Source organism: Haliaeetus albicilla, chromosome 18, assembly GCF_947461875.1.
Source record: "Haliaeetus albicilla chromosome 18, bHalAlb1.1, whole genome shotgun sequence".
NCBI lineage: Eukaryota > Metazoa > Chordata > Aves > Accipitriformes > Accipitridae > Haliaeetus > Haliaeetus albicilla.
The window spans coordinates 8481750-8505773 of NC_091500.1; the positions used below are offsets into that span (position 1 = coordinate 8481750).

At 41.6% G+C, this 24024-nt stretch overlaps 1 protein-coding gene across 6 annotated transcripts in view; it reads right to left on the reverse strand.

Annotated features, from left to right (window-relative positions):
* KLHL29 (kelch like family member 29) overlaps positions 1–24024 on the reverse strand; it is a 413313-nt gene that overhangs the window by 340286 nt on the left and 49003 nt on the right. For all 6 annotated transcript variants that reach the window (XM_069805696.1, XM_069805702.1, XM_069805698.1 and 3 more), the window contains exon 2: positions 2152–2258. The gene's annotated coding sequence lies outside the window, so the exon portion shown is untranslated. The remainder of the gene's footprint in view (positions 1–2151; positions 2259–24024) is intronic.

Here is a 24024-nt window from a genome sequence, read left to right on the forward strand (position 1 = left end):
TCAACCTAAGGCTGAGACTATATTCCTGAGTGTCCATTTTCTGGCATATCTCCCAACATACATGTTCTATGAAAATATAGGAAAAACAGATACATTATTCATCATGAGGGCTACTAAAAAAGTAAAATTTGGAGAATGTTTGATCTGACTATAATCACAGTTGTTGGTATCTGCAATTTGCAGCATTACACACACATGCAGGGACAAACATAAAGGAGGAATATAAAATAAAAGCCTTATTCTAGTTCAGACTCAATTTCCAGCAACAGTTTCATAGATGTATTATTATATACACTATTTATGACTATGTACTGGCAGCACAGAAAAAAAGGATTAAATATACTCTCCTGTACACACTTGTACACACCTAAGCATACACACAATTTCCTGTTTTACCATGAACATACTAATGATAGGAATTGAAAAAGATTTTTTTAATTATTAAAGCTACATTGAAAGCTTTAAGCTAGTTGCTCAGGGAAATAGGCCCATTTCCAAAAGTGAAAGATTTGGAAATGGACTTTCACTGTTTCGAATGAGTAGTTCAAACTCATTTATGGGAGAAGGCTGCCAGAAACGTTACGATCAAGATGCATTGGGGATACTGGGGTGTTCAATAAGGAATCCTGTGAAGGAACAGCAAACACTCCAAGTAAGGATTGCACAACAGTATGTGAGAATGATTAAACAGATTAAAAATAGGAAAAAAAAATAGGACTTGGTGGTCTTGGCAGACAGCAAGTAGAACTTGAGTCAGCAACATGCCCTTGCAACAAAGGCCAAGCGCATCCTACCTGGGCTGGGTTAGCAAAAGCACAGCCAGCAGGTCCAGAGACGTAATCCTTCCCCTTCCTGCAGGATTTGTGAGCCCTCCAGAACAAGAAAGCTTTGACATACTGGAGCAAGTCCAGTGGAGTATATTGGTGGCCCGAACAGAAACTGAGCTCCTACAGACCTCACTATGTTTACCAATTCCCCAAAGGGAACGTATAGAGAAGACAGAGTGAGCCTATTCTTGGAAGGGCACAGAGATATGACAAGAAGAAAGAAGCTGCAACAATAGAAAAAATCAGATTATAGATGAGGAAAATATCCTTCATGCGGTGGTGAAACATGGCAACAGGGGCCCTAAAGTTTCAGCATCTGCATCCTTGGAGATACTCAAAACCCAACTGGATGTGGCCCTGTGCAACCTGCTCTAGGTGATCTTGCTCTGAGCAGGAGTTTGTACTAGATGGTCTCCAGAGGTGCCTTCCAGACTGAATTATCCCACAAATCTATGTATCTGGTTGCAAGAAGCCAGAAAGCTGGTCAAAGGAAGCCAAGAGGACAAGAAAGGTATCAAACAGCACCAAGGGCCAGGATTAGCTCCATGGAAAAAAAAAAAACCAAAAAACCAGAGGATTGCAAAAAGAAGTTAGGCAAGGGGAGAGGCAAGAAAAACAGCAGGTTGAAAGAGAAGGTGGAAGCAGAGGATCAAGACTGGGGAAGAGGCAAAAAAAGAAAAACCAAATCTGTCCACTAAATTACACTTTCCTCCAGTAACTGGGAAGTGAAAAATCCCACAAAAGTCATTCAACAATTAAGTCAAGTATTTAAGTTTCTACTCTGATGTGCATAGCAGAATTGGGTAAGAGAGGGAATCAGTTCTTACTTCCCCCTCCCCACACCCCGAAGAAACCAAATAACCTTTAATCTCCCTTTTCCAAATATTTAAACTTTATTTTGCAAACCTCACAGATATTTATAACTATGTACATTATGAAGAATGTTTCATGTGTAATATAAAAATACATGCACGCTTGTCAGCTTAAAACTCAAAATGTTCACTACACCCAAGTGTCTTACAGCTTTTTACAATTTTGTAAGATATAGGCCTATGAATCTGTACGCATAAAAAACTTTACTCCCTGTTGGAGTTACAGCAGCAAATTCAAATACTCCTGAACAGGTTTACAGCATTAGCATTCATCCTACTATGTTATTTTTCTATTGTAACACAGATGCTCAGTTGCACATGCTCCAACAAGAACTTGCTGCAGTCACTGAAAGGGAAAGCACAGCCCAAATTGCGTTTGTGCAAGCAAATAAGAGACCATTAAAACAAACAAAAAAAACCCAAACAAAAAGAACTGGTATCTGCACACTTACCCTGCGATATCCAGAATCTGTATCAAAATCAGCCTCAGGTGTAACAGTCAGTAAACAGGACTGCAAACCCTTGCATTTAGCAGGAGATTTCTGGGAAGCCAGGTTACCTAGAAAGAGTTGAAAAGAGTTATTTTAATACGTGAAGATGAAGTCACCTATGCTTGATAAGAATAGGTTTCAAATGAGCCACAGCACAAGAAAAAGATAGCTGCACAATGGGAGACCACCATGATCAGCATGAAGAATTTAATCCCCTGAAGGTGACAGAAATTTGTTACGAAACACAGAGAGTTAGATGCTGGTAGATACTTCAGGTTTAGCAAAGAGCATCTTAATACCCAAGATAATATGGTGTTAACCCTCTAATCAAGGATGTGGAGGAGACTGGAAAGAGCACGGTATGTTGCTTCATTAGTTGCTATCAAAGAGAGGACGAGTTCAAGCATTTGCAAAAACAAGGCAAACTAGGATTATTTAGAAGTTTAATAGTGTCCTAGAGTCTTTGGTAACACAGGGTTTGCCCATGAAATAAAAATAATCCCTAGAGATAAATTTAAAGAAATATATCTCATTTTAATGCCCAAAGTAAAATGACTATTCATTAAAGCAAAGCAGTTTTATACCTATGTTCTCCATCTCAGATGTAATATATATTGAAGTAATCTTTATGACAGGAAGTGGCATGTAATCCTGCAAGAATGAACTGCTGTCATTATCTGCAAATCAATACAATTTTTTTTAAGTGGATGTAACAGTACCTATTGATTTCATGTTTTAAGCACTGGAGTTTCAGTTTCTACCAGGAAGATTCTTACAATGACAAGAGAGCTGCATACAAGTAATTGAGTTGATGCAAACTAATTTGAAGTTTACAGTGCACTTCCCTTGAACAATGCAATCAGTGTTTCTTTCTCATTACCTCAGCTTAAGCTTTTTTTATTTTACATAAACTTTATGTTTTGTGTAATTATAATAATTTCAAGGTGGTAGAGTAACACTTCACTAATCCGACCTGCAAGCTGTAGCAAGTTCACCATGCAAAACGTCTCCTTGCAAGATATCTCCCTATCCTGCTAGTGTGTTATTACAGAATGTTCGTAAGACTTTTGCCATGTTTAAATAGCCTAACCAAATAATTCCCCTTGTGAAATCCTAAAAGTGGCTCAGCACTGAAGAGCTTACAGTCCAAAGAGGTGTGGTGAAGGCAAGGATGGTAAAGGAACAGGAAACAGAAGCACACGGAAGAACTGAATGCCTTATCTTAGGTCACTTCGTGGATCAGTCAAGCAATGAGCTCCATTGGGTCATGCTCTATTCCTTTAAGAGAGTTCAATAAAACTGGTGAATTCTTACTATATTCCTGCAAATGAAGCATATAGCAATTTTGGCTGGACTAACCAAATGGCTCATGTTGCAACAAATGATCTGTAATGAGAGCTGGGTGCAAGGCGAGATGTACCATCACACAGAATTAAAAAAAAAAACAAAACAAAAACAAAAAACAACAGATCAGACCACTATAAAAAAAAGTTTGAAGGGATGGATTAGAGCCAGCTGACATCCCAAAATTAATCTCATAAAGCAAACAAGGAAGCAAGGACAGGCAGCCTGGGAGGAATAGAGAAACTGAGCAGCCAGTGATCAGGTTAGGAAAGGCAAAGCCCTGATATAATTAAATCTAGCCAGGGATGTCAAGGGCAACAAGAAAAGCTTCTATAGGTACGTTGGTGATAAAAGGAAGACTAGCAAAACTGTGGGCCCTCTTTGGAAGGAAATGGGACACCAGGTTACCAGGGATATGGAGAAGGCTGAGGTACTCAATGACTTCTTTGCCTCAGTCTTCACCAGAAAGTGCTCCAGCCACACCACCCAAGTTGCAGAAGGCAAAGACAGGGACTGGGACAATGAAGAACTGCCCACTGTAGGAGAAGAGGAGTTTGAGACCATCTAAGGAACCTGAAGGTGCACAAGTCCATGGGACCTGATGAGATGCATCTGCAGGTCCTGAGGGAACTGGTGAATGAAGTGGCCAGGCCACTATGCATCATATTTGAGAAGTCATGGCAGTGCGGGGAAGTTTCCACTGACTGGAAAAGGGGAAACATAAACCCCCTTTTTAAAAATGGAAAAAAGGAAGACCCGGGGAACTACAAGCCATTCAGTCTCACCTCTGTGCCTGGCAAGATCATGGAGCAGATCCCTCTGGAAACTATGCTGAGGCACATGGGAAATAAGGCGGTGACTGGCGACAGCCAGCATGGCTTCACTAAGGGCAAAAAGTGCCTGACAAATTTGGTGGCTTTCTATGACAGGGTTACAGCACTGGTGGATAAAGGAAGGGTAACTTGTGTCATCTACCTGGACTTGTGCAAAGCATTTGACACTGTTCCACACAACATCCTTGTCTCTGAAGTAGAGAGACACGGATTTGACGGATGGACCACTCGGTGGATAAGGAATTGGCTGGATGGTCGCACTCAAAAGAGTTGTGGTCAATGGTTCGATGTCCAAGTGGAGACCAGCGATGAGTGGGGTTCCTCAGGGGTCGGTATCGGGACCAGCGCTGTTTAACATCTTTGTCGGTGGCATGGACACTGGGATCGAGTGCACCCTCAGCAAGTTTGCCGACGATACCAAGCTGTGTGGTGTGGTCAACATGCTGGAGGGAAGGGATGCCATCCTGAGGGACCCTGACAGGCTTGAGAGGTGGGCCCATGTGAACCTCATGAAGTTCAACAAGGCCAAGTGCAAGGCCTGCACATGGGTTGGGGCAATCCCAAGCACAAATACAGACTGGGCAGGGAATAGATTGAGAGCAGCCCTGAGTAAAAGAACCTGGGGGTGTTGGCTGATGAGAAGCTCAGCATGACCTGGCAATGTGCGCTTGCAGCCCAGAAAGCCAACTGTATCCTGGGCTGCATCAAAAGAAGCGTGACCAGCAGGTCAAGGGAGGTGAGTCTCCCCCTCTACTCCACTCTCGTGAGACCCCACCTGGAGTACTGCGTTCAGCTCTGGGGCCCCCAACATGAGAAGGACATGGACCTGTTGGAGCAAGTCCAGAGGAGGGCCATGAAGATGATCAGAGGGCTGGAACACCTCTCCTATGAAGACAGGCTGAGAGTGTTGAGGTTGTTCAGCCTGGAGAAGAGAAGGCTCCGGGGAGACCTTACAGCAGCCTTCCAGTACCTGAAGGGGGCCGACAAGAAAGCTGGAGAGGGACTTTTTACAAGGGCATGTAGTGATAGGCCAAGGGATAATGGCTTGAAACTGAAAGAGGGTAAATTTAGGTTAGATGTAAGGAAGAAGTTCTTCACTGTGAGGGTGGTGAGGCACTGGAACAGGTTGCCCAGAGAGGCTGTGGCTGCCCCATCCCTGGCAGTGTTCAAGGCCAGGTTGGATGGGGCTTTGAGCAACCTGGTCTAGGGGGAGGTGTCCCTGCCCATGGCAGGGGGGTTGGAACTAGATGATCTTTAAGGTCCCTTCCAATTGAAACCATTCTATGATTCCATGAAACAGACAAAACATTTACAATTTTTAGTCCTTACTTCATGCAGAAAAGACAGAGCCCTGCCTAACCACTAGCTAGCTGCAGGTTAGTTTCTTGAAAATGTAAGGCATGATAATACAAGGAAGAAGCACATGAAAGGCCTGGGGAGTGGGCAGATTTGTAAGCATGTCATCCACGCTATCCCCCATCATTCCTGTCCTCTCTGTCATATAACGCTCCATCTTCCTCTTTAGCCAGCTTTGTTTACAGGATTAGACTCGACTCACTTTGGAGTTAAGGCTTTTCCAATAGCTGGTCTCCTTATTTATCTGTTTAACACTTCCTGAACATGTTTTTGAGACATTTCAACTGAGTATTTCTGACTTTCATGACATAACTAAAGAATTTAGCAAGGACTGCCTGAAAAAGCACAAACAAAAATAGAACCTTTTTTTTTGTTTTGCTTTTTGTTTGTTGGAAAGAGTAGTGTTGTCATGAAGCAGTTTATGGAAAGGAAAGAAAAAACTCAAGGGAGTCATTTCTCCTTTGCATAGTGACTCATCATATCATAGTTACCACATCATCTCCAAGGGCAACATGAGGCCAGAGCTTCTCTGGAAGATCTCCTTAGGGAAACATCCACTTTTCAAAGCCACCTCAGGACTCTTGTTCCAGGACTTCACAAAACAGAAGAGCAGCCTTTGACAGTAATAAAAAATAAAATGGGTTTCCGATAGGCCTGAGAAACCAATGACGGTTTTACATGAAGGAAACCTTTTTCTTTCCCACCTCAGTAATGAAAGACATGAAGAATATTTACAAAATGCATTGCAGATTCTCGATGGCAGTGCCATAGGGAAAGGCAAAACACAGCTGGATATGGGACATCTGAAGAAAGAAGGATCAGAAGGAAAAAAGGAACAAGAAAAGCAGTAATCTGTCACCATGAAAATGGTACACAAAGATGGGCTTAGAGTTCAAAATCTGTCTGCTTGCTCCTGAACATGCAGTCCCAAAGGAGAGTCAAAATTATTACTTGGGGCAACACAAAGACAGGATTAATGGTCTTTACTGTTTAACATATTGCAATTTACATTATTTACTAGCATTTGGGTGGGTTTTTCTTCCCCCACTTCAGAAAGTCTTGGCTGTTTATAGGAATGGATTTTAATCTTACCAGAACTTTACTGCAGTTGCCATTGAGAGGAAGTGAGGAGAGCAGCACCTGCCAGGCAGTTCTGAACCACTAGAATAAAACACTGAAAGTGGAAGAGGGAGAAGTACAGCAAGGAGCTTTAAACACCAAAACCAAAAGTTGTCATCTCTCACCATAGTGTACTACTGTAAAGGTAAAGCCTCAACTCCCTGTATCAATACTTATGAAGTTGAAGGCACATTACAGAAGCCTTTAGCAGCAACCTCATCTTTCCTTTGGGAGCCTAACAACCTCACTATGGATGGGTCACATATCCTATACTGTATCTAAGCTTCCAAATTAAATGACTTGAAGCAACGTGATGGAAACCAAGCATCTGCTTTAGATATTTCATCATTGTAGGAGCAATCTTCATGAAGTAGGCAGCTCATTCTTCAAGGTAAAACTAGCAGAAGGCCAGACAAAACATGGTATAAGAAGATGGTGTCAGCTGACCTACCTCATCAACATGGGCATCTTCATGAAGGGATGGAATAAATCAGAAGCATCTTTGGCTCATAAGACCTGGTCAGCGAGAAGCAGGTCTGGATCTTTTGGAAAAAGCAGCTATATCAATTGGATTCCCCTGAACTTCAGCAGTTCTGGGTTGGACAAAATAGGCCAACCTGCACCAGCAATGAGATACGGTGACAGCACAAGCAGCTAATGGAAAGCTCACCATGCTTCAGCTTTAAGTAGTAAATTAGAAAAGAGGTTTCCAAAAGGCAAGGAAGAATGAGGGAAAGAATGATTTCATATGACATCAAGTCAAAACCACAATTTTCTTACACAGCAAGACACTGTTTCAGAGCTTCTCTGTTACAGATGAAGCATCCAAGGGTAATACAGCAGATCAGCTTATCCACCAAGAGCTGTGCAGGGCAAGAGAAGCATATGCACATTTAAAGAGCATCCTCCATGATCTGAAGTAAGGTGAGGAACAGGCAGCAACATTTGGCAACTCAGTACTGCAATGAGGGACCGTGCCAGAGCTTCCCTGAAGTAGAGATCACCCAAAAGCCTGCAGCAGAGGTGCACAACATGGACCTCAGTGAAGATGCAACACACCATGCAGCGCCTGCCCACAACGTCTCGCCTGTAGTCGAAAAAAAGTAATTGGAAAGGAAAAAGGATAAAGCCAAGGACATGGAGACAGTTATTGTAGGTTAATTAATCAGAAAAAGTTTAACAGAAAAAATATTCTATGAAAGCCTGCCCGTGCAGACAAGCTATAAATCAACTGTGAAGCACAAAGTGCTTTAAAAATGCCCTTTACAAGCTGCTCTGCACTGCAAACATAACCTCCTCCACATCAGGTACCACAGCTTGGGGCATGGTCTGAAGAAAGGGAATGAAACACTCAGCAGAGGCACGGCTGGAACACACTCTCTTTGCAAATAAACAAGGGAAAGGAAAGCAAATAAGAAGGAGGGGGAGGAAGACTCCAATATAAGGTATAAACACTTACTAGGCAGGCTAAGTAGATGTCTCATAAGCTGTAAAAGAAGAGTACTTATAGGCAGCATACCTGGCAAATCAAAATCAGTCACCCTGCAAACAGCCGAGCTTAGCACAACTGGGAAGCCATACGGGAGTTAAGTACAGACTGGCGTACCCAAAGCTCTCAGTGGTGCACAGGTTAGGCACTACTGCTGTGCTCTCCCAGTTATCTTTAGTGTATTTAGTTTGGGACTATTCCAGCTCTACAGGCAAAATCTCTATAATGCCTGGTGTGACCTGTTGTCCTAACATTGCCAGAAACTGAGCAAGTGGTCTGAGACGGGAGTAATTACGGATCCCACAACAAGCTACACAGGCTCTGAAGTTGGGTAAAACTGCAGCCAAGAATTGCAGGCTTGGATAGAAAAAATAAAACACAGGGCTAGAACTGAAGGGTGCGTCCATTTTCACAGCCCCACTTGACTTTATGGGAAGGAGTGACTGCACTGCACCATGATGCCTGCAGAACGCTACTGTGTATGTTGACCCTAATCTATTATTTATTACAGAATTTACAGATCTCTCTTTTCCCCAACTGACAACCAGCCAACTACTAATTTGCAGGCTGAAACGCTGCAAGGTTTGCAGACCCCAGAGCATTTGCAAGCCAAAAGGATTCCAAAATGCTTGGAAAAAGCCTGGCACTACTGCTGGTCCTCATCAAGGTCCAAAAGAATTTAAGCCGCAGCCACCAAGACTAAGGAATCACGGGAGAAAAATGACCAGATAGGAGGATGTCTGCACATGCCTAAAGTGCAAGTTATTTATATAAAGCTTTTAACAGCAACAAATGAGAGCATCACTGGATGTACTGTCTAACAGCCCCAGGTTTGAAAAGATAATTGCTGGATTCCTTAAGACTACTTGGTATGTTTTACTCATAATGTTTCTTGCAATCACACTCATGTCTCTGAAAGCAGGCTGGGAACTATTAACATCTCTTCATCAAAGATTTAGACAGACTGACAGTAACCCTGAGGTTATTCTGTGTAATACTTTTTCAGAAGTCCCCCAAACTTGAATGCTGGCCTGTGCTTCAAAGAGTTAAGCTGAGGAAAGGGAAGGAGAGAATAATTTTTGTTCAGTAGCCCCCTGTGCCATTACACTGATGAATTAACTCCTCCTATGACATGAGGTAACTTTTGAGAAAACATTTGTGGTTTAGAACTGACTGTTCAGTTTGTATTCCTGCATGGATAATCACTTCTTTAAAAGGAAGTATACATCAACAATATTCATGGGGAGCTTTCTAAGAGCTTGGTAAACATTTCTGACAAAACAAAAAACTCAAACAGAAGGATTACTCATAAAATGCTACATCATCAACTCTTTTGACAGGCATCTGGATTATGCTGCTCTTTAAAATGGAAAAACAAAGATGTCACTTCGAAGTTTAAATGGAAACAATGAAATATGCCATTAAAAATATCAGATCATAAACAAAGCTATTTTTGCAAACTCAGATGCAATGAGCAATTATGACAAAGTTTGCCAAGATAATTTACACTTTTTTTCAAAAAATACTTTTAAAACACTGTAAGTTGTACAGATATCACAGATTACTAATGAATTTATGGACCTAGATGATCAGACATCCAGCATTAATAGTCTATCAAGTCTCATCTTTTGCTTCAAATGGCCTTTAGCTGATGGTCTAAATGAAGTTAAAGCATACAGACCTGCCTAACTAAACAAAACTCCAAAAGAAAATGCAGACAGACAATTTAGGAGCCCATCCTCAAAGAATGTATTTCACTATCCTTTCCCTAAACCATGTTAAACATAGAATTGCGTTATCCAGACAACAATTAACAATTCCTGTGTTATTCTGTAGCAAGACTCACAACCAGATGACTGTGATGATACAAATAGGAATTTCTTACTCATTGTAAGTTTATTTAATTCTTCTTTCCCAGGAAAAGCTCAAGGAAAGCTACTGAGATGTGTGGAGTTCGAAAGAGATACGCAAAATATTCACATGCAAAAAGAGACCGCTGAAAAGACTGCTTATTCAAATGAATGCAGAGTTCTAATGGGCCTGCAATGTTCAGTTCAGAATTGTTCACCCGAATAGTGAGGTTTCTTTGAAGACAAATACACACAGTCTAGTAAAAGGGGTAGATTTCCCTAAAGTAGAGTCAGCTTCTTCACAACTCATTGAAGTCCACTGGCTTTGCTGGAGATTTGATGAAGGTCATAGGCAAGTACATGTGTTGAAAGGTCTTTTATTTCTTTATTGAAGCAAAGACTAGCAAAGCTATCTTCTTCTGAAATGGTTTGAAGGCATTGGGATTAAAAGGCTGAAAAGTTTTAGGACAGCTTGACTAACATATCTACCCAACTCCGTTGCTTCACCAAAGCAGCTGGAGAGACTAGCATTCAAAGCACTGCAGCATTTGAGAGTGAAAAGACCTCAACTTCTTTGACATCAGGAACCAACTTTCTGCGGTTCAAGGTCTTTTCCAGTTTTTTCTCAAAAAAGTCAATAGAAAAAGCAGAAACAGAACAAAATCTGTTGGATTTCCATTTGCAGATGGTTTTTAATAGAAAGTCCTACTCTTCCAGTAAGACTCTCAGGGACTATCAGGGAGTCAGGTAACATAACCAACTGCAGGTGATGTGAAGACAGCCACATCATACTTTTTGTAGTGTAGGAGGAATGCTATTCGGCAGCTGGAGAGCAGCAGGATAGGAACAGGCTGCTGCAAAAGAGCCAGGGCAGTGGCAAAGTAAGTACCTGGCTCTCAGCAGACTCTTCTGTGTCCCTCCTTGACTTACATGAAGCCTTGTGCAACGCAGAGACAGACTGAGCAGAGAAGAGGAACTACATTTGGTTCATGATGTACCAGAGACAGCAGGGATGAGGGGAAAAACCTAAAAGCTCATTCTGTTGGGTCTGATGCTACAAAATGGAAACGGAGAGCACAGTATCATTAGCCTGAAAAGAACAGCCTGTGCTCAAAAGGGCAAAAGCTACTGTTTCTCTTATGATCTGAACTAACATTGCCATGCCCCAAGAGAAAGTAATATCCTTACACAATATTTAGGTACCAAATAGTCTGAAAGGTAAAAATACAGCCAAGGTGATAACACTGCTATAGTGTGGTATGGCCAGAAACACAGTGCATCCCAAAAAGGTTTTCCAAGCTATGAGTGTCCACCTAAAGGAGTTACCCTTTGGTATAGAGGGACTGACAGAAGTCAACCGAATCCCTAAATACAGTCTCCATTTGCTTTCAGACTCATTTTGGACTGACAAGTTGACCATGGCAGGGGAAACCCTCTTCTCTTCACAGGGACCAACACACTATTTACTGACTAGATAATCATAGCAGTCCTTTTTTGACCTTAGTCCGATTCTCTTGCATATTATAAGGCACAGGACTCAATTTCTTGCCTTGTTCTGGAAGAAAAAATAAAAAACCTGTCATGATTACCAAATTTCTAGTGATGCCTTGGGGGTGTTGGTGAAAGGTTTTAGTGATTAATTATTCCTGCTGTCAAAATCTATTTGTTTTTTCTATTATGAATTTTCTTGGCTTTCATTTCTAGACAACAAATCTTGCTATATTTTTGTTCAACAGGCTGAAGACTCTTCCCTTCTTAAAATTTCCCATGTAGAAAAGCTAATCAATTCTTTCCTTCTCTTAGATTAGGGTAATGAATGATTACAAGAAATCCCATGGCTTAAAGGCATGTTTTTCCACCCCTTAGCCACCATCATCACTCTTTTACCACCTTTCCCTATTTCATCAACCTCCTTGAGGTGCAGACAGATCTGAACACAATATTCTGGGAGTGTCGGCAGTATGGTCAGACGCAGATTTAGCACAGCCTCCCTGAAGTTCTCCTATGGATGTACACAAAGATTGCCAACACAGGCAACACAACAGATTTGTGCTACAAGCTCACGTTTCTCTGGTGTCAGCTCAGAGGTGGAGCAATAGCCCTCTCTCCTCTCCACTGAGTTCAGAGGGAGCCTAGGACAGCTAGTTTAGACTAGGACACCAAACTGTAAATGGCTGAAGTTGGGCAAGCTCAATTCCCATCCTCACACATGCCAAATCGAATCATTTTGTTCTGGTTTCTTAATCAAAATGGTGTCATCAAGTCAAACGCTTTGTAGAAGCCATAAATATCAAACTCGCAATCACATTAAAACCACTTAATAGATACCAGGTTAGCTTAAGAGGATCTACAATGTTGGTAGGCATTAATTATATTTCTCTTACTCAACTGTTTATCAGCTGTCCCATTTATTATACCCAAAATCAATATTAGAATGACAAGACTCAAAACCTCATACTTTTGAGGCACAGATCTTGGCCACTTTTCCAAAGCAATGAACCAAATTTCCAAAGCTGACTGCCAGCAGCACACTGGCATCATGGAGCTCTTAATCTCCTCTCTCCACCTCCCAATTACAACACTAAAAAAAGATCTGTAGCTTAATTTGTCATCCCCAAAGAAACAGCAGAATAAACAGATCAGTTACAAAAGATCCCCTTTAGAGGAAAGAGAAGAAAGCATGCGAAGACAGAAGAGGAAGTGTGGGAGGTGAGCAGGTTACAGTCAATCAAACTTTTGATTCCATGAGAATAATTAGAAAGAGAAGCAATTCCTTCACAGCAAGAATTTGTTCTCCTGATGTAAATTGTTGATTTTAGCACGTATGACCATCCCACAATTCATTCAATTGCGTGAGGAGATCATGCTGTTAAAATTGAGCTGCTAGATTTAATTTAAGAATTAGGTTATATAAAAACATAGGGTTTAGGCTCTTTACATATGGTGCTGAGAAACTTTAATCAGTGGGTAGCCCGAGAGCTAACCTTCCCCAAGAAGAATCAGCACTGCTTGCAATTGTCCAGATGCCTACATATAAGATAAGTGGAGATAAGTGGAGGGAAAGCATTTTCCTAGAGGACTCATATTTTCCTGGCAATCACATATTTTAAGTTGCACGCTTGGTGAGTGGCACATCAGTACTACCTCCAGCACCTCCCAGCTAGCAGGCTTTCTCAATAAATTTGGTGGACAGTCTCCACACAACTACTCTGAACGACTTTCTGTAATGCCTCATTTCACATCATTAAGTTACTACCATCTTCGTGATGCTTTGACCGTATCTGGAGAGATGCGAATACTCCAGGTGAAGAACCACAGTGCTTCCCTTGACACACTTGTTTACAGCTCTGACTAAAACACGTGCAAGTTCAGCAGCTACATAGATAGCAGAGAGCTTGCTTGTGTCTTAACTAACCAGTACCAGCGCAGTCAGGAAGGTATTCATTTTCAAAAAGTCAGATAGCGCCCATGGAGAAGACTACTGTTATTTGTCTTACAGCCCCAGGCAGTGTCCCGCAGCCTGTCATCAAAGGCTTTGAATAAGACTATCACACCCCCATTTCTTGACATAGAGAATATGCTGATGACAGAGTACGTATGATGATCATGTTCCAGCGCCAGGGATGCTGCTGTTTACTTCCTCAGTCTTCTCCTCATGGCCTAAGAGTCATGTCAGGATTAGTACAACAGCCTTCTCCACAGCTCCAGCTCTGTGGTGATGTACTTTCCAGGCGCAAGCTCTCCATCTCATCTAACGCCTCCATTCAAATTCTCCTCACTCAGTGCCCTCTCTAACGGTCCTCATTTGTCATATGCATAACTCGGAGACTCTCAAAACACTGACTGCCTCCATGTGACCAGTCCAGACAACTGTCTGGTCCTAGACCATTTCCACAAGCTACACAACCCGAATGCCACGCTACAGGCACACACTATTGAGAAAAAGGTCTATCACAACTGTTCTGCTGTGCTGCATAGCTTTTGCAACAACTCAGATTCAGAGATGTGCAAGGCCCATGCAAAATTTTGAAATTCTGTAGCAGTCCAGGACAAATCAACTGAAGATGTCCATGCTCCAAAGAACTTCCAATACGTTGGTCTCTCATGATCCATCAAATGGGGAAATCAAGATACCAGTATAAAAGAAAATGCTTATTGTCTCATGTTTAACTAATTCATCCTTCCTTTGCATCAAATCCCACAGGATGCGTCATCACAACAGTTACTAACTTCTGGCTACACTACTGCAATTCTCATGGAAATGTGGGCATGACCTAACACCCAATGGAAAAAAGTCAATTTATCTTTGAAGTCTCATGCATGGAGGTTACAGTTCAGCACTGGGCCCACACTGAGGTGCAGTAGTGTGAGCACCCCTCACTTTCAGAGAAAAACAGTATTGTTCCAATTCCCAGAACCGTAGCTGAAAAAAATGGCCATTTTAATCAAAATGTCAGGGATAACACAAGATCTTAATCTATAGCTCAGTCTATATGGATCTCTGTTCAGCACTTAACACATGACTCACCTGTTTCTTTGGACTCTTTCTCCCAAACTACAGTAAGACAGCCCCAGAATTAATCTTTGTGATTGCAAGGGTAACTTCTCACCACGAGAACAGTGTGGCCATGGGTTATTAACGAGAGTCCTGATCAAGTGCACATTCAGTCCAAATCATTTGCTAAAAAGTTATCCTCCTATAGGCTATATAAATACATAATACATCTACATTAACCTGTGTGACACCGAAGCAGCCTTTCGAGCAATCTGGCCTACTTTATCTCCGAAGTAGACTCTTATACCTCATTTGAGTGAGTGAGCACACATTTTAAATAATCATGAGAGACTCCAATTTTCACATTTTCATGGATGCAGTGTCAAATCTATTTGTAATAGGATCATCTATTATCTGTCAGTACTGAGCAAACTAGGTGAGAAAATAATGGTTAGTAGTATATTATCTGGAATCCTGATGAAAATTAGCATGAGGTAAGCAGAGTCGTTGAAAAGAAAAGTGTTACTTTTTGATTGCTTAATGCAGCCTGCCTTAAGTTATTTCTAATACGAGATAAGAAGTTGTTGGGATTTTTTTGTTGAAAAAAGTTAATTTCCTCCACCCATTCAATTTTAGACAATTTTAATCCACTGAAGCACTCTTGTGCTTCACACAGTAGATCTGTTTACGGCAAAACTTACACCAGTGCCAGAGAGAAAGAAGAGGAAATGTTGATACCTACTCCTGAGAGAGCTACTGAAGCTGGGAGTTTCACACATTTCATCCTGACTTTATGGCTTCCACGTGGACAGATATACCACCCTTTATCCTGACACCCCATAGGTTACAGGAAGAGCTGGAAGGCTGGTGTATCTCCTTGTTCATTTTCTCATCTCCAGCCTATAAACTGAGGTGAAGAAAACCCAGTCAGACTCACTGCCCCAAGGTTTTCCTACCTTCTAAAACAAAGCAGCTTTTCCTTCTTGGAGAAAAAAAATCAGCATATATTTATGTGTATATCTGGGCATTAGCAATACAATCAGATTATGGACCACTACAGTGCTTAGTGTAGCAGCAGCCTCTTCCAAAACTAGATGAAAGAAACCTGGTGGTAAGGATGTCACCCCTCCATAACTCACTTGGTCTCTTATCCCTTCTTTACTTCCCCAAACGGCATTCAGGTGTGAGTTTCAGATCACTTCTGTGGCAAGAGGACATACTATTAACCACGGTCGCTTCTTGCCAAGCCTGTTTTGATACCGCAGCACAGTCCTTCAGCTGTAGATGCCTGCAGTGCCACTGCTGAAAGAAGCGCTGGAAAAGCTGCTGCATGTCAACACGGACTGAGGAACTGAAATTTGCTTCACTAGATCCACCCAAAGCTGTGTTGACCAATGGAAAGAGGATGAGGAATCAACACTGTGGGGGAAGACAGGTCTTCTGCTGAAGTTACACATTATGACAGTGGGAACAGTATCTGAATACACCCACGTAGTCTTTTCTTTGGTTTGCTCACAACATATTCAACGGTGGGGGAAAAAAAGGAACCAAAAAGAACTAGAGAGCAAGTGGAAACATCATGCTTTGAAGCCAATAGGAAATTTTAATGGAATTTTGTTTGTCAGACCCATTAAAATAATCCTTTGATTTATGGAAGATATACTTTTATTTTTAGTGGCTATAAATGAAATAGTTTTAGATGTAAGAGTATTTCCATTTAGTGGACAAGAGAGTAAAATGTTTTTTTCCCTTACGAAACCATAATGAAATTCATACTAAGTTGTATTAAAATAAATATTTCTCAGTTATATAGGATTAAAATGTAATAATTTCAAATTCAATTTAAAAAACAAAGTATTAAAACTTAGGTTTAATATAATGGCTTAAACAGACTAAGGTTTAAATAAAATGTTGAATGATATCAGTGAATTCTCTTTAGGATACGAGTAAAAGGGTTACAACTTGAAATTATACAAGAAATATCCATGGGAGATCTCCTTGCCATCCGAGGTCAATTCAAGCACGTTTGTGTATTTAAATACTGTAAAGCTCAAGTATATAGCTATATTATTACTTTTATAACTGCTTAAGTGCTACTATTTTTTTTTTCCTTCTGTAACCTTTCCCAAGAAGTCAGATTTTTCAGCCTTGGCTGTCCAGAATTACATTTTTTCTTTGTTTGTTTCAACATAGGCAGCAGTTACTCAGAAAGTATTTTCTTTACTGGGACCAATTCACTGAAAATAAGACCAAGAAAAGTTAATTTGTCAGTCATAGACTGGAAAAAGAGAAACAAGTGGGAGAGAAAGATATTGTAGCCTAATATTATAGCCTTATAGGTATGAGGCCATATAATAACCAGTTTAGGTCCCTAGAAGTACATGCAAGTGTTTTTGGAAAATCTCATTACAGCACTTAAGTGCATGGATACCAGAAGTTTGCATATACATAATACTCTTTGAAATCAATAAAACTGAAAAACTCTAAAGCCTAGATACACACAGGTTATGAAGTAGGTTGTGACCAAAGGAGGATCTTAGTATCCAACACGCAGTTTTGGCAAGCCTTATGAGCTTACATCCATGGTATTAACGATTTAAAGGCCACTTCTGTATGGGTTTTTCGATACTTGGCCTGAAAGCTTTCAAGACAGTTGTGTTTTCATATGTACCAGAACTGTGCTAGTCAGAGTAGCGAGGTTGCAATCTGGCTCTGCAATCTAGAAACTAAATGAAGCAGCATCCGAATGCTGCTAAGGATCCACTCTACTTCGCTCTGCGTAAAACATCAAAAACCCTCATAAAAAAAGGCAGCATAAGTTACTGCTTATAGGTAGGACACACGAGAAACCAGGCAGCACTACAGTCCTCATCTCTCCCACACATATCCCAGAAGCAGGGACCTGGCCCGCGGTTTAGTGCCACAACCATCGGGTCCTGTGAGACATAACCACCAGTTCTGCCTTGTTCTGCATCTCTCCCATCTCTACTCAAAACAAGGAGCTCCACTGATTGTAGGTGTTCAGAAAAATATCCGAAGAATGGCTTGCCATGAATTAATTAATCTGTTAAAAATTTAATAAAGCTACAATATTTACTACTTAACAAAGAATATAAACCTTTAAAACCTAACAGTGTGCAGAGATAAGAATATATTATCATGATAAGCAAAGAGTGGTATAAATTTAAGGTATTTAGTTGCAAGTCATAACATTTCAATTATTACTAACTGGAGAATATTATGGAAATAAGTTATATGCAATAATAAATCAATTACTTAAATGAGTATTCCTTGTTTAAAACCCTAAATAATTTAAATCCTAAAGACTGCAGTCATTTTGATTTAGAGCATTTCACCCTGACATACACTTGGAGTAAAAATAGAAACGTGTAGTAAATCACCTCTAAAATAACTGAGTATATCAGGACAGAGTGAGAATGGAGCTACGCTAGAGATGAGAAACACTTCCAGAAACCATCAAGGCAAAAGAGAAATGTTGGACAGGATGTCAATGAGAAGCAGCTTCATGCTAAGAGGTACAGGAGCACCTTAATCAGTGGAGAAAGGGCAGGAAGGAGAGATGCCTCTAGATGAGCTGGCACTGGAACACAAGTGGCTTCTGTCAAATCCTTGGGGTTCATCACCCTCCTAACGACCTGCCGGAGAGGAACAAAATGTGCTTTTGCTCAGTGCTCACCACAGCTGGCAGGTGAAAGGAGGTACGCAGCTTTATTTTGAAGGTTTACATGAACGCTTAATGGGCCGGAAAAAAACCCATTTGTGGAGTTTTGCATTATTCAGTAATTTCTCTAATTATAAAGTGACTTTGAGCACCGCTATTGTTGCAGCCAGTTCTTTCCTATTAGGGCCCATTGTTTAAGAAGCTGTGTGCGAGCACCTAGAACCCCTGCACGCCAAAGCGAGCATCTCCTAAGTGTCACTTCTACCCAACCATCGTTCCTCCAACAGGTAATACGCGCATTATCTACACTGACCTCTCCTTAATTTATAATACCTCTATGCCATAAACCAATTACCAGCGTTTGACATGAGCGGCACTTGCTAGTTTGAAAAGCAATTAAAATTTAGGAGCTGTCTCTTGCAACAAAAAAGCATTCACAGAAGTAGCGCTACAGAAAAGTTGTGGCATGCAAGCCATCAGTCTAATTCTGCCTCTATCAATCACACTAGGTCTCGCTGAATGGCGATGCACAGGCAAGCAAACAGCAATGTTTACGAGGTGCAGCTGGTGGTACTTACATTAACAGCAAAAGCAGCATCAGTTAAATTAACATTCTTCATTCTTTCATTGCTCATTATGGTTTGACAGACATACCCACAGTCCACATAAATGACTTAGAGCAAGAGAGCTGTCTAGCATCCTGCCATGAAACAAGACCACCTAATGGGAGCAGCCAGTGTAATTAAAACTCTGGAAACCAAGATTTATACCAGTTTAAGGATGCAGTGGTGAGTATTATGACCTACTTTAAGTTTATTAAAGGAATCCTGAAAGCCTGTGCCGTTACTCAAGTGAAAAGCGAGAGCCTACCGTTTGTGATATTTGTCCGATAAAAGGGACTCGAGCATACTTTTGATCTAGGAATCGTTTGTGTTGTTTCAGGTCTGGAGATGCAGGGGGAGAGGAAAGAAAAAGATATTACTTAAGTATTAACTAATCAGCTTCCCCAGGAGAATGCTCTCCCTAAGTCTTACTCGTTCAAGTCCACAAGATTTTTCTTTGATGGGGAATTGCAGCAACTGGTTCTGCTTAAAAATTTACAGCCACATTTAATCTCTTGGATCAAGAAAAGTTAATTTCATCAATTCGAGGCTGTATTTCATGGAACTGTAAGTGTCAGAGATGAATACAGTACCAAAAAGGGGGTGAAAACCCACCAGTATTTTATAAAAGCACCCTCAAAAGCCCCTGAATTAGACCTGACCAAGTAACGGAATCAGTCCAGACTGGAACTCAAGTGCATTAAGGAGGAATTAACATTAACATCAGAGAAAGTATGTTAAAAAAAATAAAAATCACATGGACCTGTAGTTACACACCACCTTTAAAACACTGTGCGAACAAGTCTTAATACTCTTAGTTATTAAGCACAGATTAAATCATCAAAGACGATTCAGTGTTTACAGAAGGTGGGAACTACCAAGGAACTTGCCATGTGCCAGCACAGTGGCCCTGCTCCCTGTCGGGCACATGGCACCGCAAGGCACGCCAGGAGCAAGGGCTCGCAGAAGATGGGATGCTGGGCGGGCAGGAGTCCAGCGTAAGCCTGGGAAATGCTGTGGAGAGGAACCAATCTTAAAATCTGGCTCTCTGCAGGGGGGTAAAACCCTCACTTCAGCTTCCCAGGTGTGATCTCCCTACCGGAGTTTGCTCTTTGTTTCATCTCCCTTCCCCTCTGCCGAGAGCAATAAAAAGGGGGAGCTTTTTTTACCTCTTCCCCTTAGGCAGTTCAAAAGCATCATTCCCCTTCCCTTCAAAGGCTCAGTGGTTGAAGCACTTGCCTTAAATACAGATATCTGTGCTTCATTCAGTCCCCTCTGCTGTCTGAGATCCAAAATCCCCCCCTTCAGCCCCCAGGAGGCAGCTATAACCACCAGGCTATCAAGGCGTAGTTTGGGATGTGAGCACGCGTGTAGGACCCTACCCACCTCTCCCAGCAGGGTGGCTCTCCTGCTCCCTGCTGTGGCACAGGAGAAAGGCAAGCCTGCTCCTCACCACCGTGCTCCCACACGGGGCAGAAATGGCTCTGCCATTTCATACCATACATCTATATGTACATACACACGTGCTTATGAGCACCGGGCATCCAGAAAACAAAAACGGAATGTCAAAAAGGCTCTTCACCTTAATAAATATATTATACCAGTAAATAGCATTAGCAGGTGAGTGCTAATTCTCTGGTACAGCATAGCTCCCACCTACATGCCCTAACTTCCCTCCAGAGATGTATTTCTGTCCATCCCGCCTCCAGAGACATGCCCATACCTGGCCATGGTTCAGGGAAAGCCCTCAGCCAAAAGCCAGCCCAGGAGCACGTGAAGATCATCCACATGCACAATTACACTCAAGCCTGTGCCCTGGCCCTATTTAGTTTACCAATATAGATGTAGCCGTACAGAATCAAGCTAAAATAAAAATTCAACCTTTACAGCATTTAAAGCAACCTCAGGTACACAGAGCCTAAAGAGGGTCTTAAGTGGCAAGCGCCTGGATGGCCTAAGCCACAGTCAGGACTTCAGCCCTTGCTGCTTTAACTGGCAACTTAACGCAGCCAGTATCGCGGGAGGAAAAACAAACCTCAAACCCACAACCCCATGTTTGTTGCGATCAGCTGCTCTATCTCCTGTGAAATATGCCCACTTCTTGTACGATGTCCAAGTTAGGGAAGTGAGTTGATTAGCTAAAGGCATACCTACGTGTGAGAGCTCTTCTGTGAGAACCCCACTGCTCTTGCCCACCACCCCGGCAGCCTGGGGGCTTGCTGCTCCTCGCCCAGAAGACTGTTTTACAACAACCAGCTTCCTGACACAGAGAGCTGAGGAAAAGCCCCCTCAGGACCTAGTTAGCACCGATCTTGTTTTCTTCCTTGGTATCGCCAAACAGCTGGGCAAAGGCTCTGGCTGCCCCGAGGGAGCGTACGCGGCATCTCCCCAGCACACCCGCCCAGGAACCACACTCCCAACCTGCCGGGGTGACAGCCTCTCAAGCCCAGACGGGACTCCAGGCCGACCTCCACGTGAAACAAATACACAACTTAATTCACCAAGAAAAGCTCTTTTTCCTCAGGAAGTTTAGCAGGTGCTAGGAAGTTTCTTGCAATATTTGCCCGAGGGCTGCAAACAAATCCAGAGCTCCTCGCTCCCACTCATTTCACTGAAATCCCAACATAATCAAAAGCTTTGCTGCATGGGGGTATAGTTTTGCTTGTCCCATGACGAAATTACAGAAGTATCTACAGAGGAATGCCATTTTGGACACGCATGGAGGGCAGAATGGCTGGAAAATACTGACATTTGTGTTAGTTTTGCTATATAGTTCATCCATAATTTAATACAGGTAATTCCGTTAGAAGGATGTTGCCTGTCACAGAAAGATATGAAGAAGCAGTGCTCTCCATCTGTTTTGCTATTGTGTTGTGGTTTGTTTTTTTTCCAAGAGATAGTTAAGAACTTAACCCGAACAACTGACATACACAAGAGGAGTTGTACTATTCTTCAGCCAGAACAGATACACTCTGCTTCCTAAAAACATGTTTACTTGGAACAGTGCTGCAACATGGAGATGCTACTTATTTTCAGTGGGAAGACTTAAACACAGTCAGATAACGTAAACACTAGAGATCTAAGTTTTCTGCAGATGACGTGTTGAAATTGCAGGGGTCAGTGCCAGAAAACCAGTCTGGGCTTTTTTCCTCCCTGCATCAGTTTGTAATATTAAGAGTTCCCTCTAACTCTGCCTTGCTGGCATCTTAGCAGCTCATGGAGATACTACCACAGACAAGAATCTCATATAAAGTCAGTATGGTTTCTATTAGTAAAATTAGGACAGTCCAAACTGAGTGGTGGGGTGGGTGGTAGGGAACAAGCAGAACACATGCCGATTTGTTAAATCACCTCATTGTTTCTAGTGCCACAGGACCCGATCCAAAGTTCACAAACATAACCCACCCTTCTCTTTGATTGTAAGGAATGTTGGATTCAGCTTAAACAGTCTTTTTTTTGTCTGCAGAAGAGCTGCCAGGAAGGACCTCAGTAACTGCTTAATGGATATTCAAATAGTTGATTTAATAACTCAAGTTCTCATCAAGCAATTAACTGATTAAGGCTACAAAGATCCTCCATCAAGCAAGCTTTACTTCTTACAAAAAATCTTCATACCTAGAGTGGCAATTCAGCTGCTGCCTTCCATTCGTTACAACTGTAAATCATTACTGTTTAACACAGGTGAAAAAGCTCTGCATTTAAAACTTGTCCAGGTTACTTAATTTAGTGAAACACAAGCCCGACAAAACACATTACAGCTTCTCACAGAGCCGAAGTACTAGGTGTCTAAGTAAAGAACATGAATCAGCTATTCAAGTTGAACCTTTATAACCTAAGAGACAAAGCTTATGTGCAAAGCAGCACACCCTCCTTTTTTAAAAAACCAGGTGCAAGCTTGTGAAAACGTGTTATCTTGTTGCTAATAGCTATCACCAACTGGGATTTGATAAAATGACAACTAGGCTTAGCCTCCTTCAGAAAGGGACTCATTAAAAAACAGGAGAAGAAAAGAAAAAGCACTCAATGTAACAAACAAGAGATTATCCCCTGCAGCACAGTCTCCACCTGTGATTACATGCATTACCAGTAACGTGTAACACTGTCCAAGATCCCAAGGAAACCTGGAGATTCGTGCTTGCACATTTTTTTCACTGTAATTCCTTGCCACATAAATGAAAAAGACATTCAAATAATACTCATGTTGCATTCAGAAGACATTCTTCATTTTTTTTAAATATACATTACATATATATAGTTTAATATACAGTTACAAACATAGGAGGAGAGCCAGGAAACCTACACATGGTAATGGACTGAAGATTACATATCAGCGTGCCATACTACATGTCAGCAAGTCAAGTATCATTTTGGACTTCCTATACAGACAAATTTCACAACTGCAATAGGAAGGGGTATTTGCCCGCCATGCACACAAACCTGTATCTAAAAGAAATAAAAATTTAAGTAGAACAATTTTGTAATCATTGCAACTCTCAAAAGTACATACTTTTTGTGTAAAAGGACTGAGCACAACTAGGAATGGGAAAGCATCTGCCTGTAAGTAGAGAAACATATCATTTAAAATTTAACATCATCTGGGCCAGTGATCTCTTCCTTAGGATCTGCATGTGGACATGGCAGAAGAGACTTGAGAACATCATGGGAACCTTGCGTGCTACACCAAGAGTTGCAACTCTTGTATAGGCTAAGCCAAGACAGGCAGGTCAAGAAGAGTAAGGATCACATGAAAAGCACATCATTTGTTGTGTTACAGACTCACTAACTTCCCAGTTACCCTCAGCAGTGAGCTGCAGACTTGACAAGCTGAGGTACCCAAGTAGGATGGTTAAGTTGATAAGCCAAACAAGGTTGCCACTACAACAAACTGTATGCTAAAAGAATGTCTCAAAAATTGAGCCTTTAGAGAAATTATCTAAATAACAAGGCTCTGACAAGCCAGCTCTGCCCATGACATTCAGGAGCAGCTGAAGATAGCTACTATGCTCTGCCACTTCCAATATAGTTACCTGCCAAGTAATGGTTTCACCTCTACTGCACTTTGTG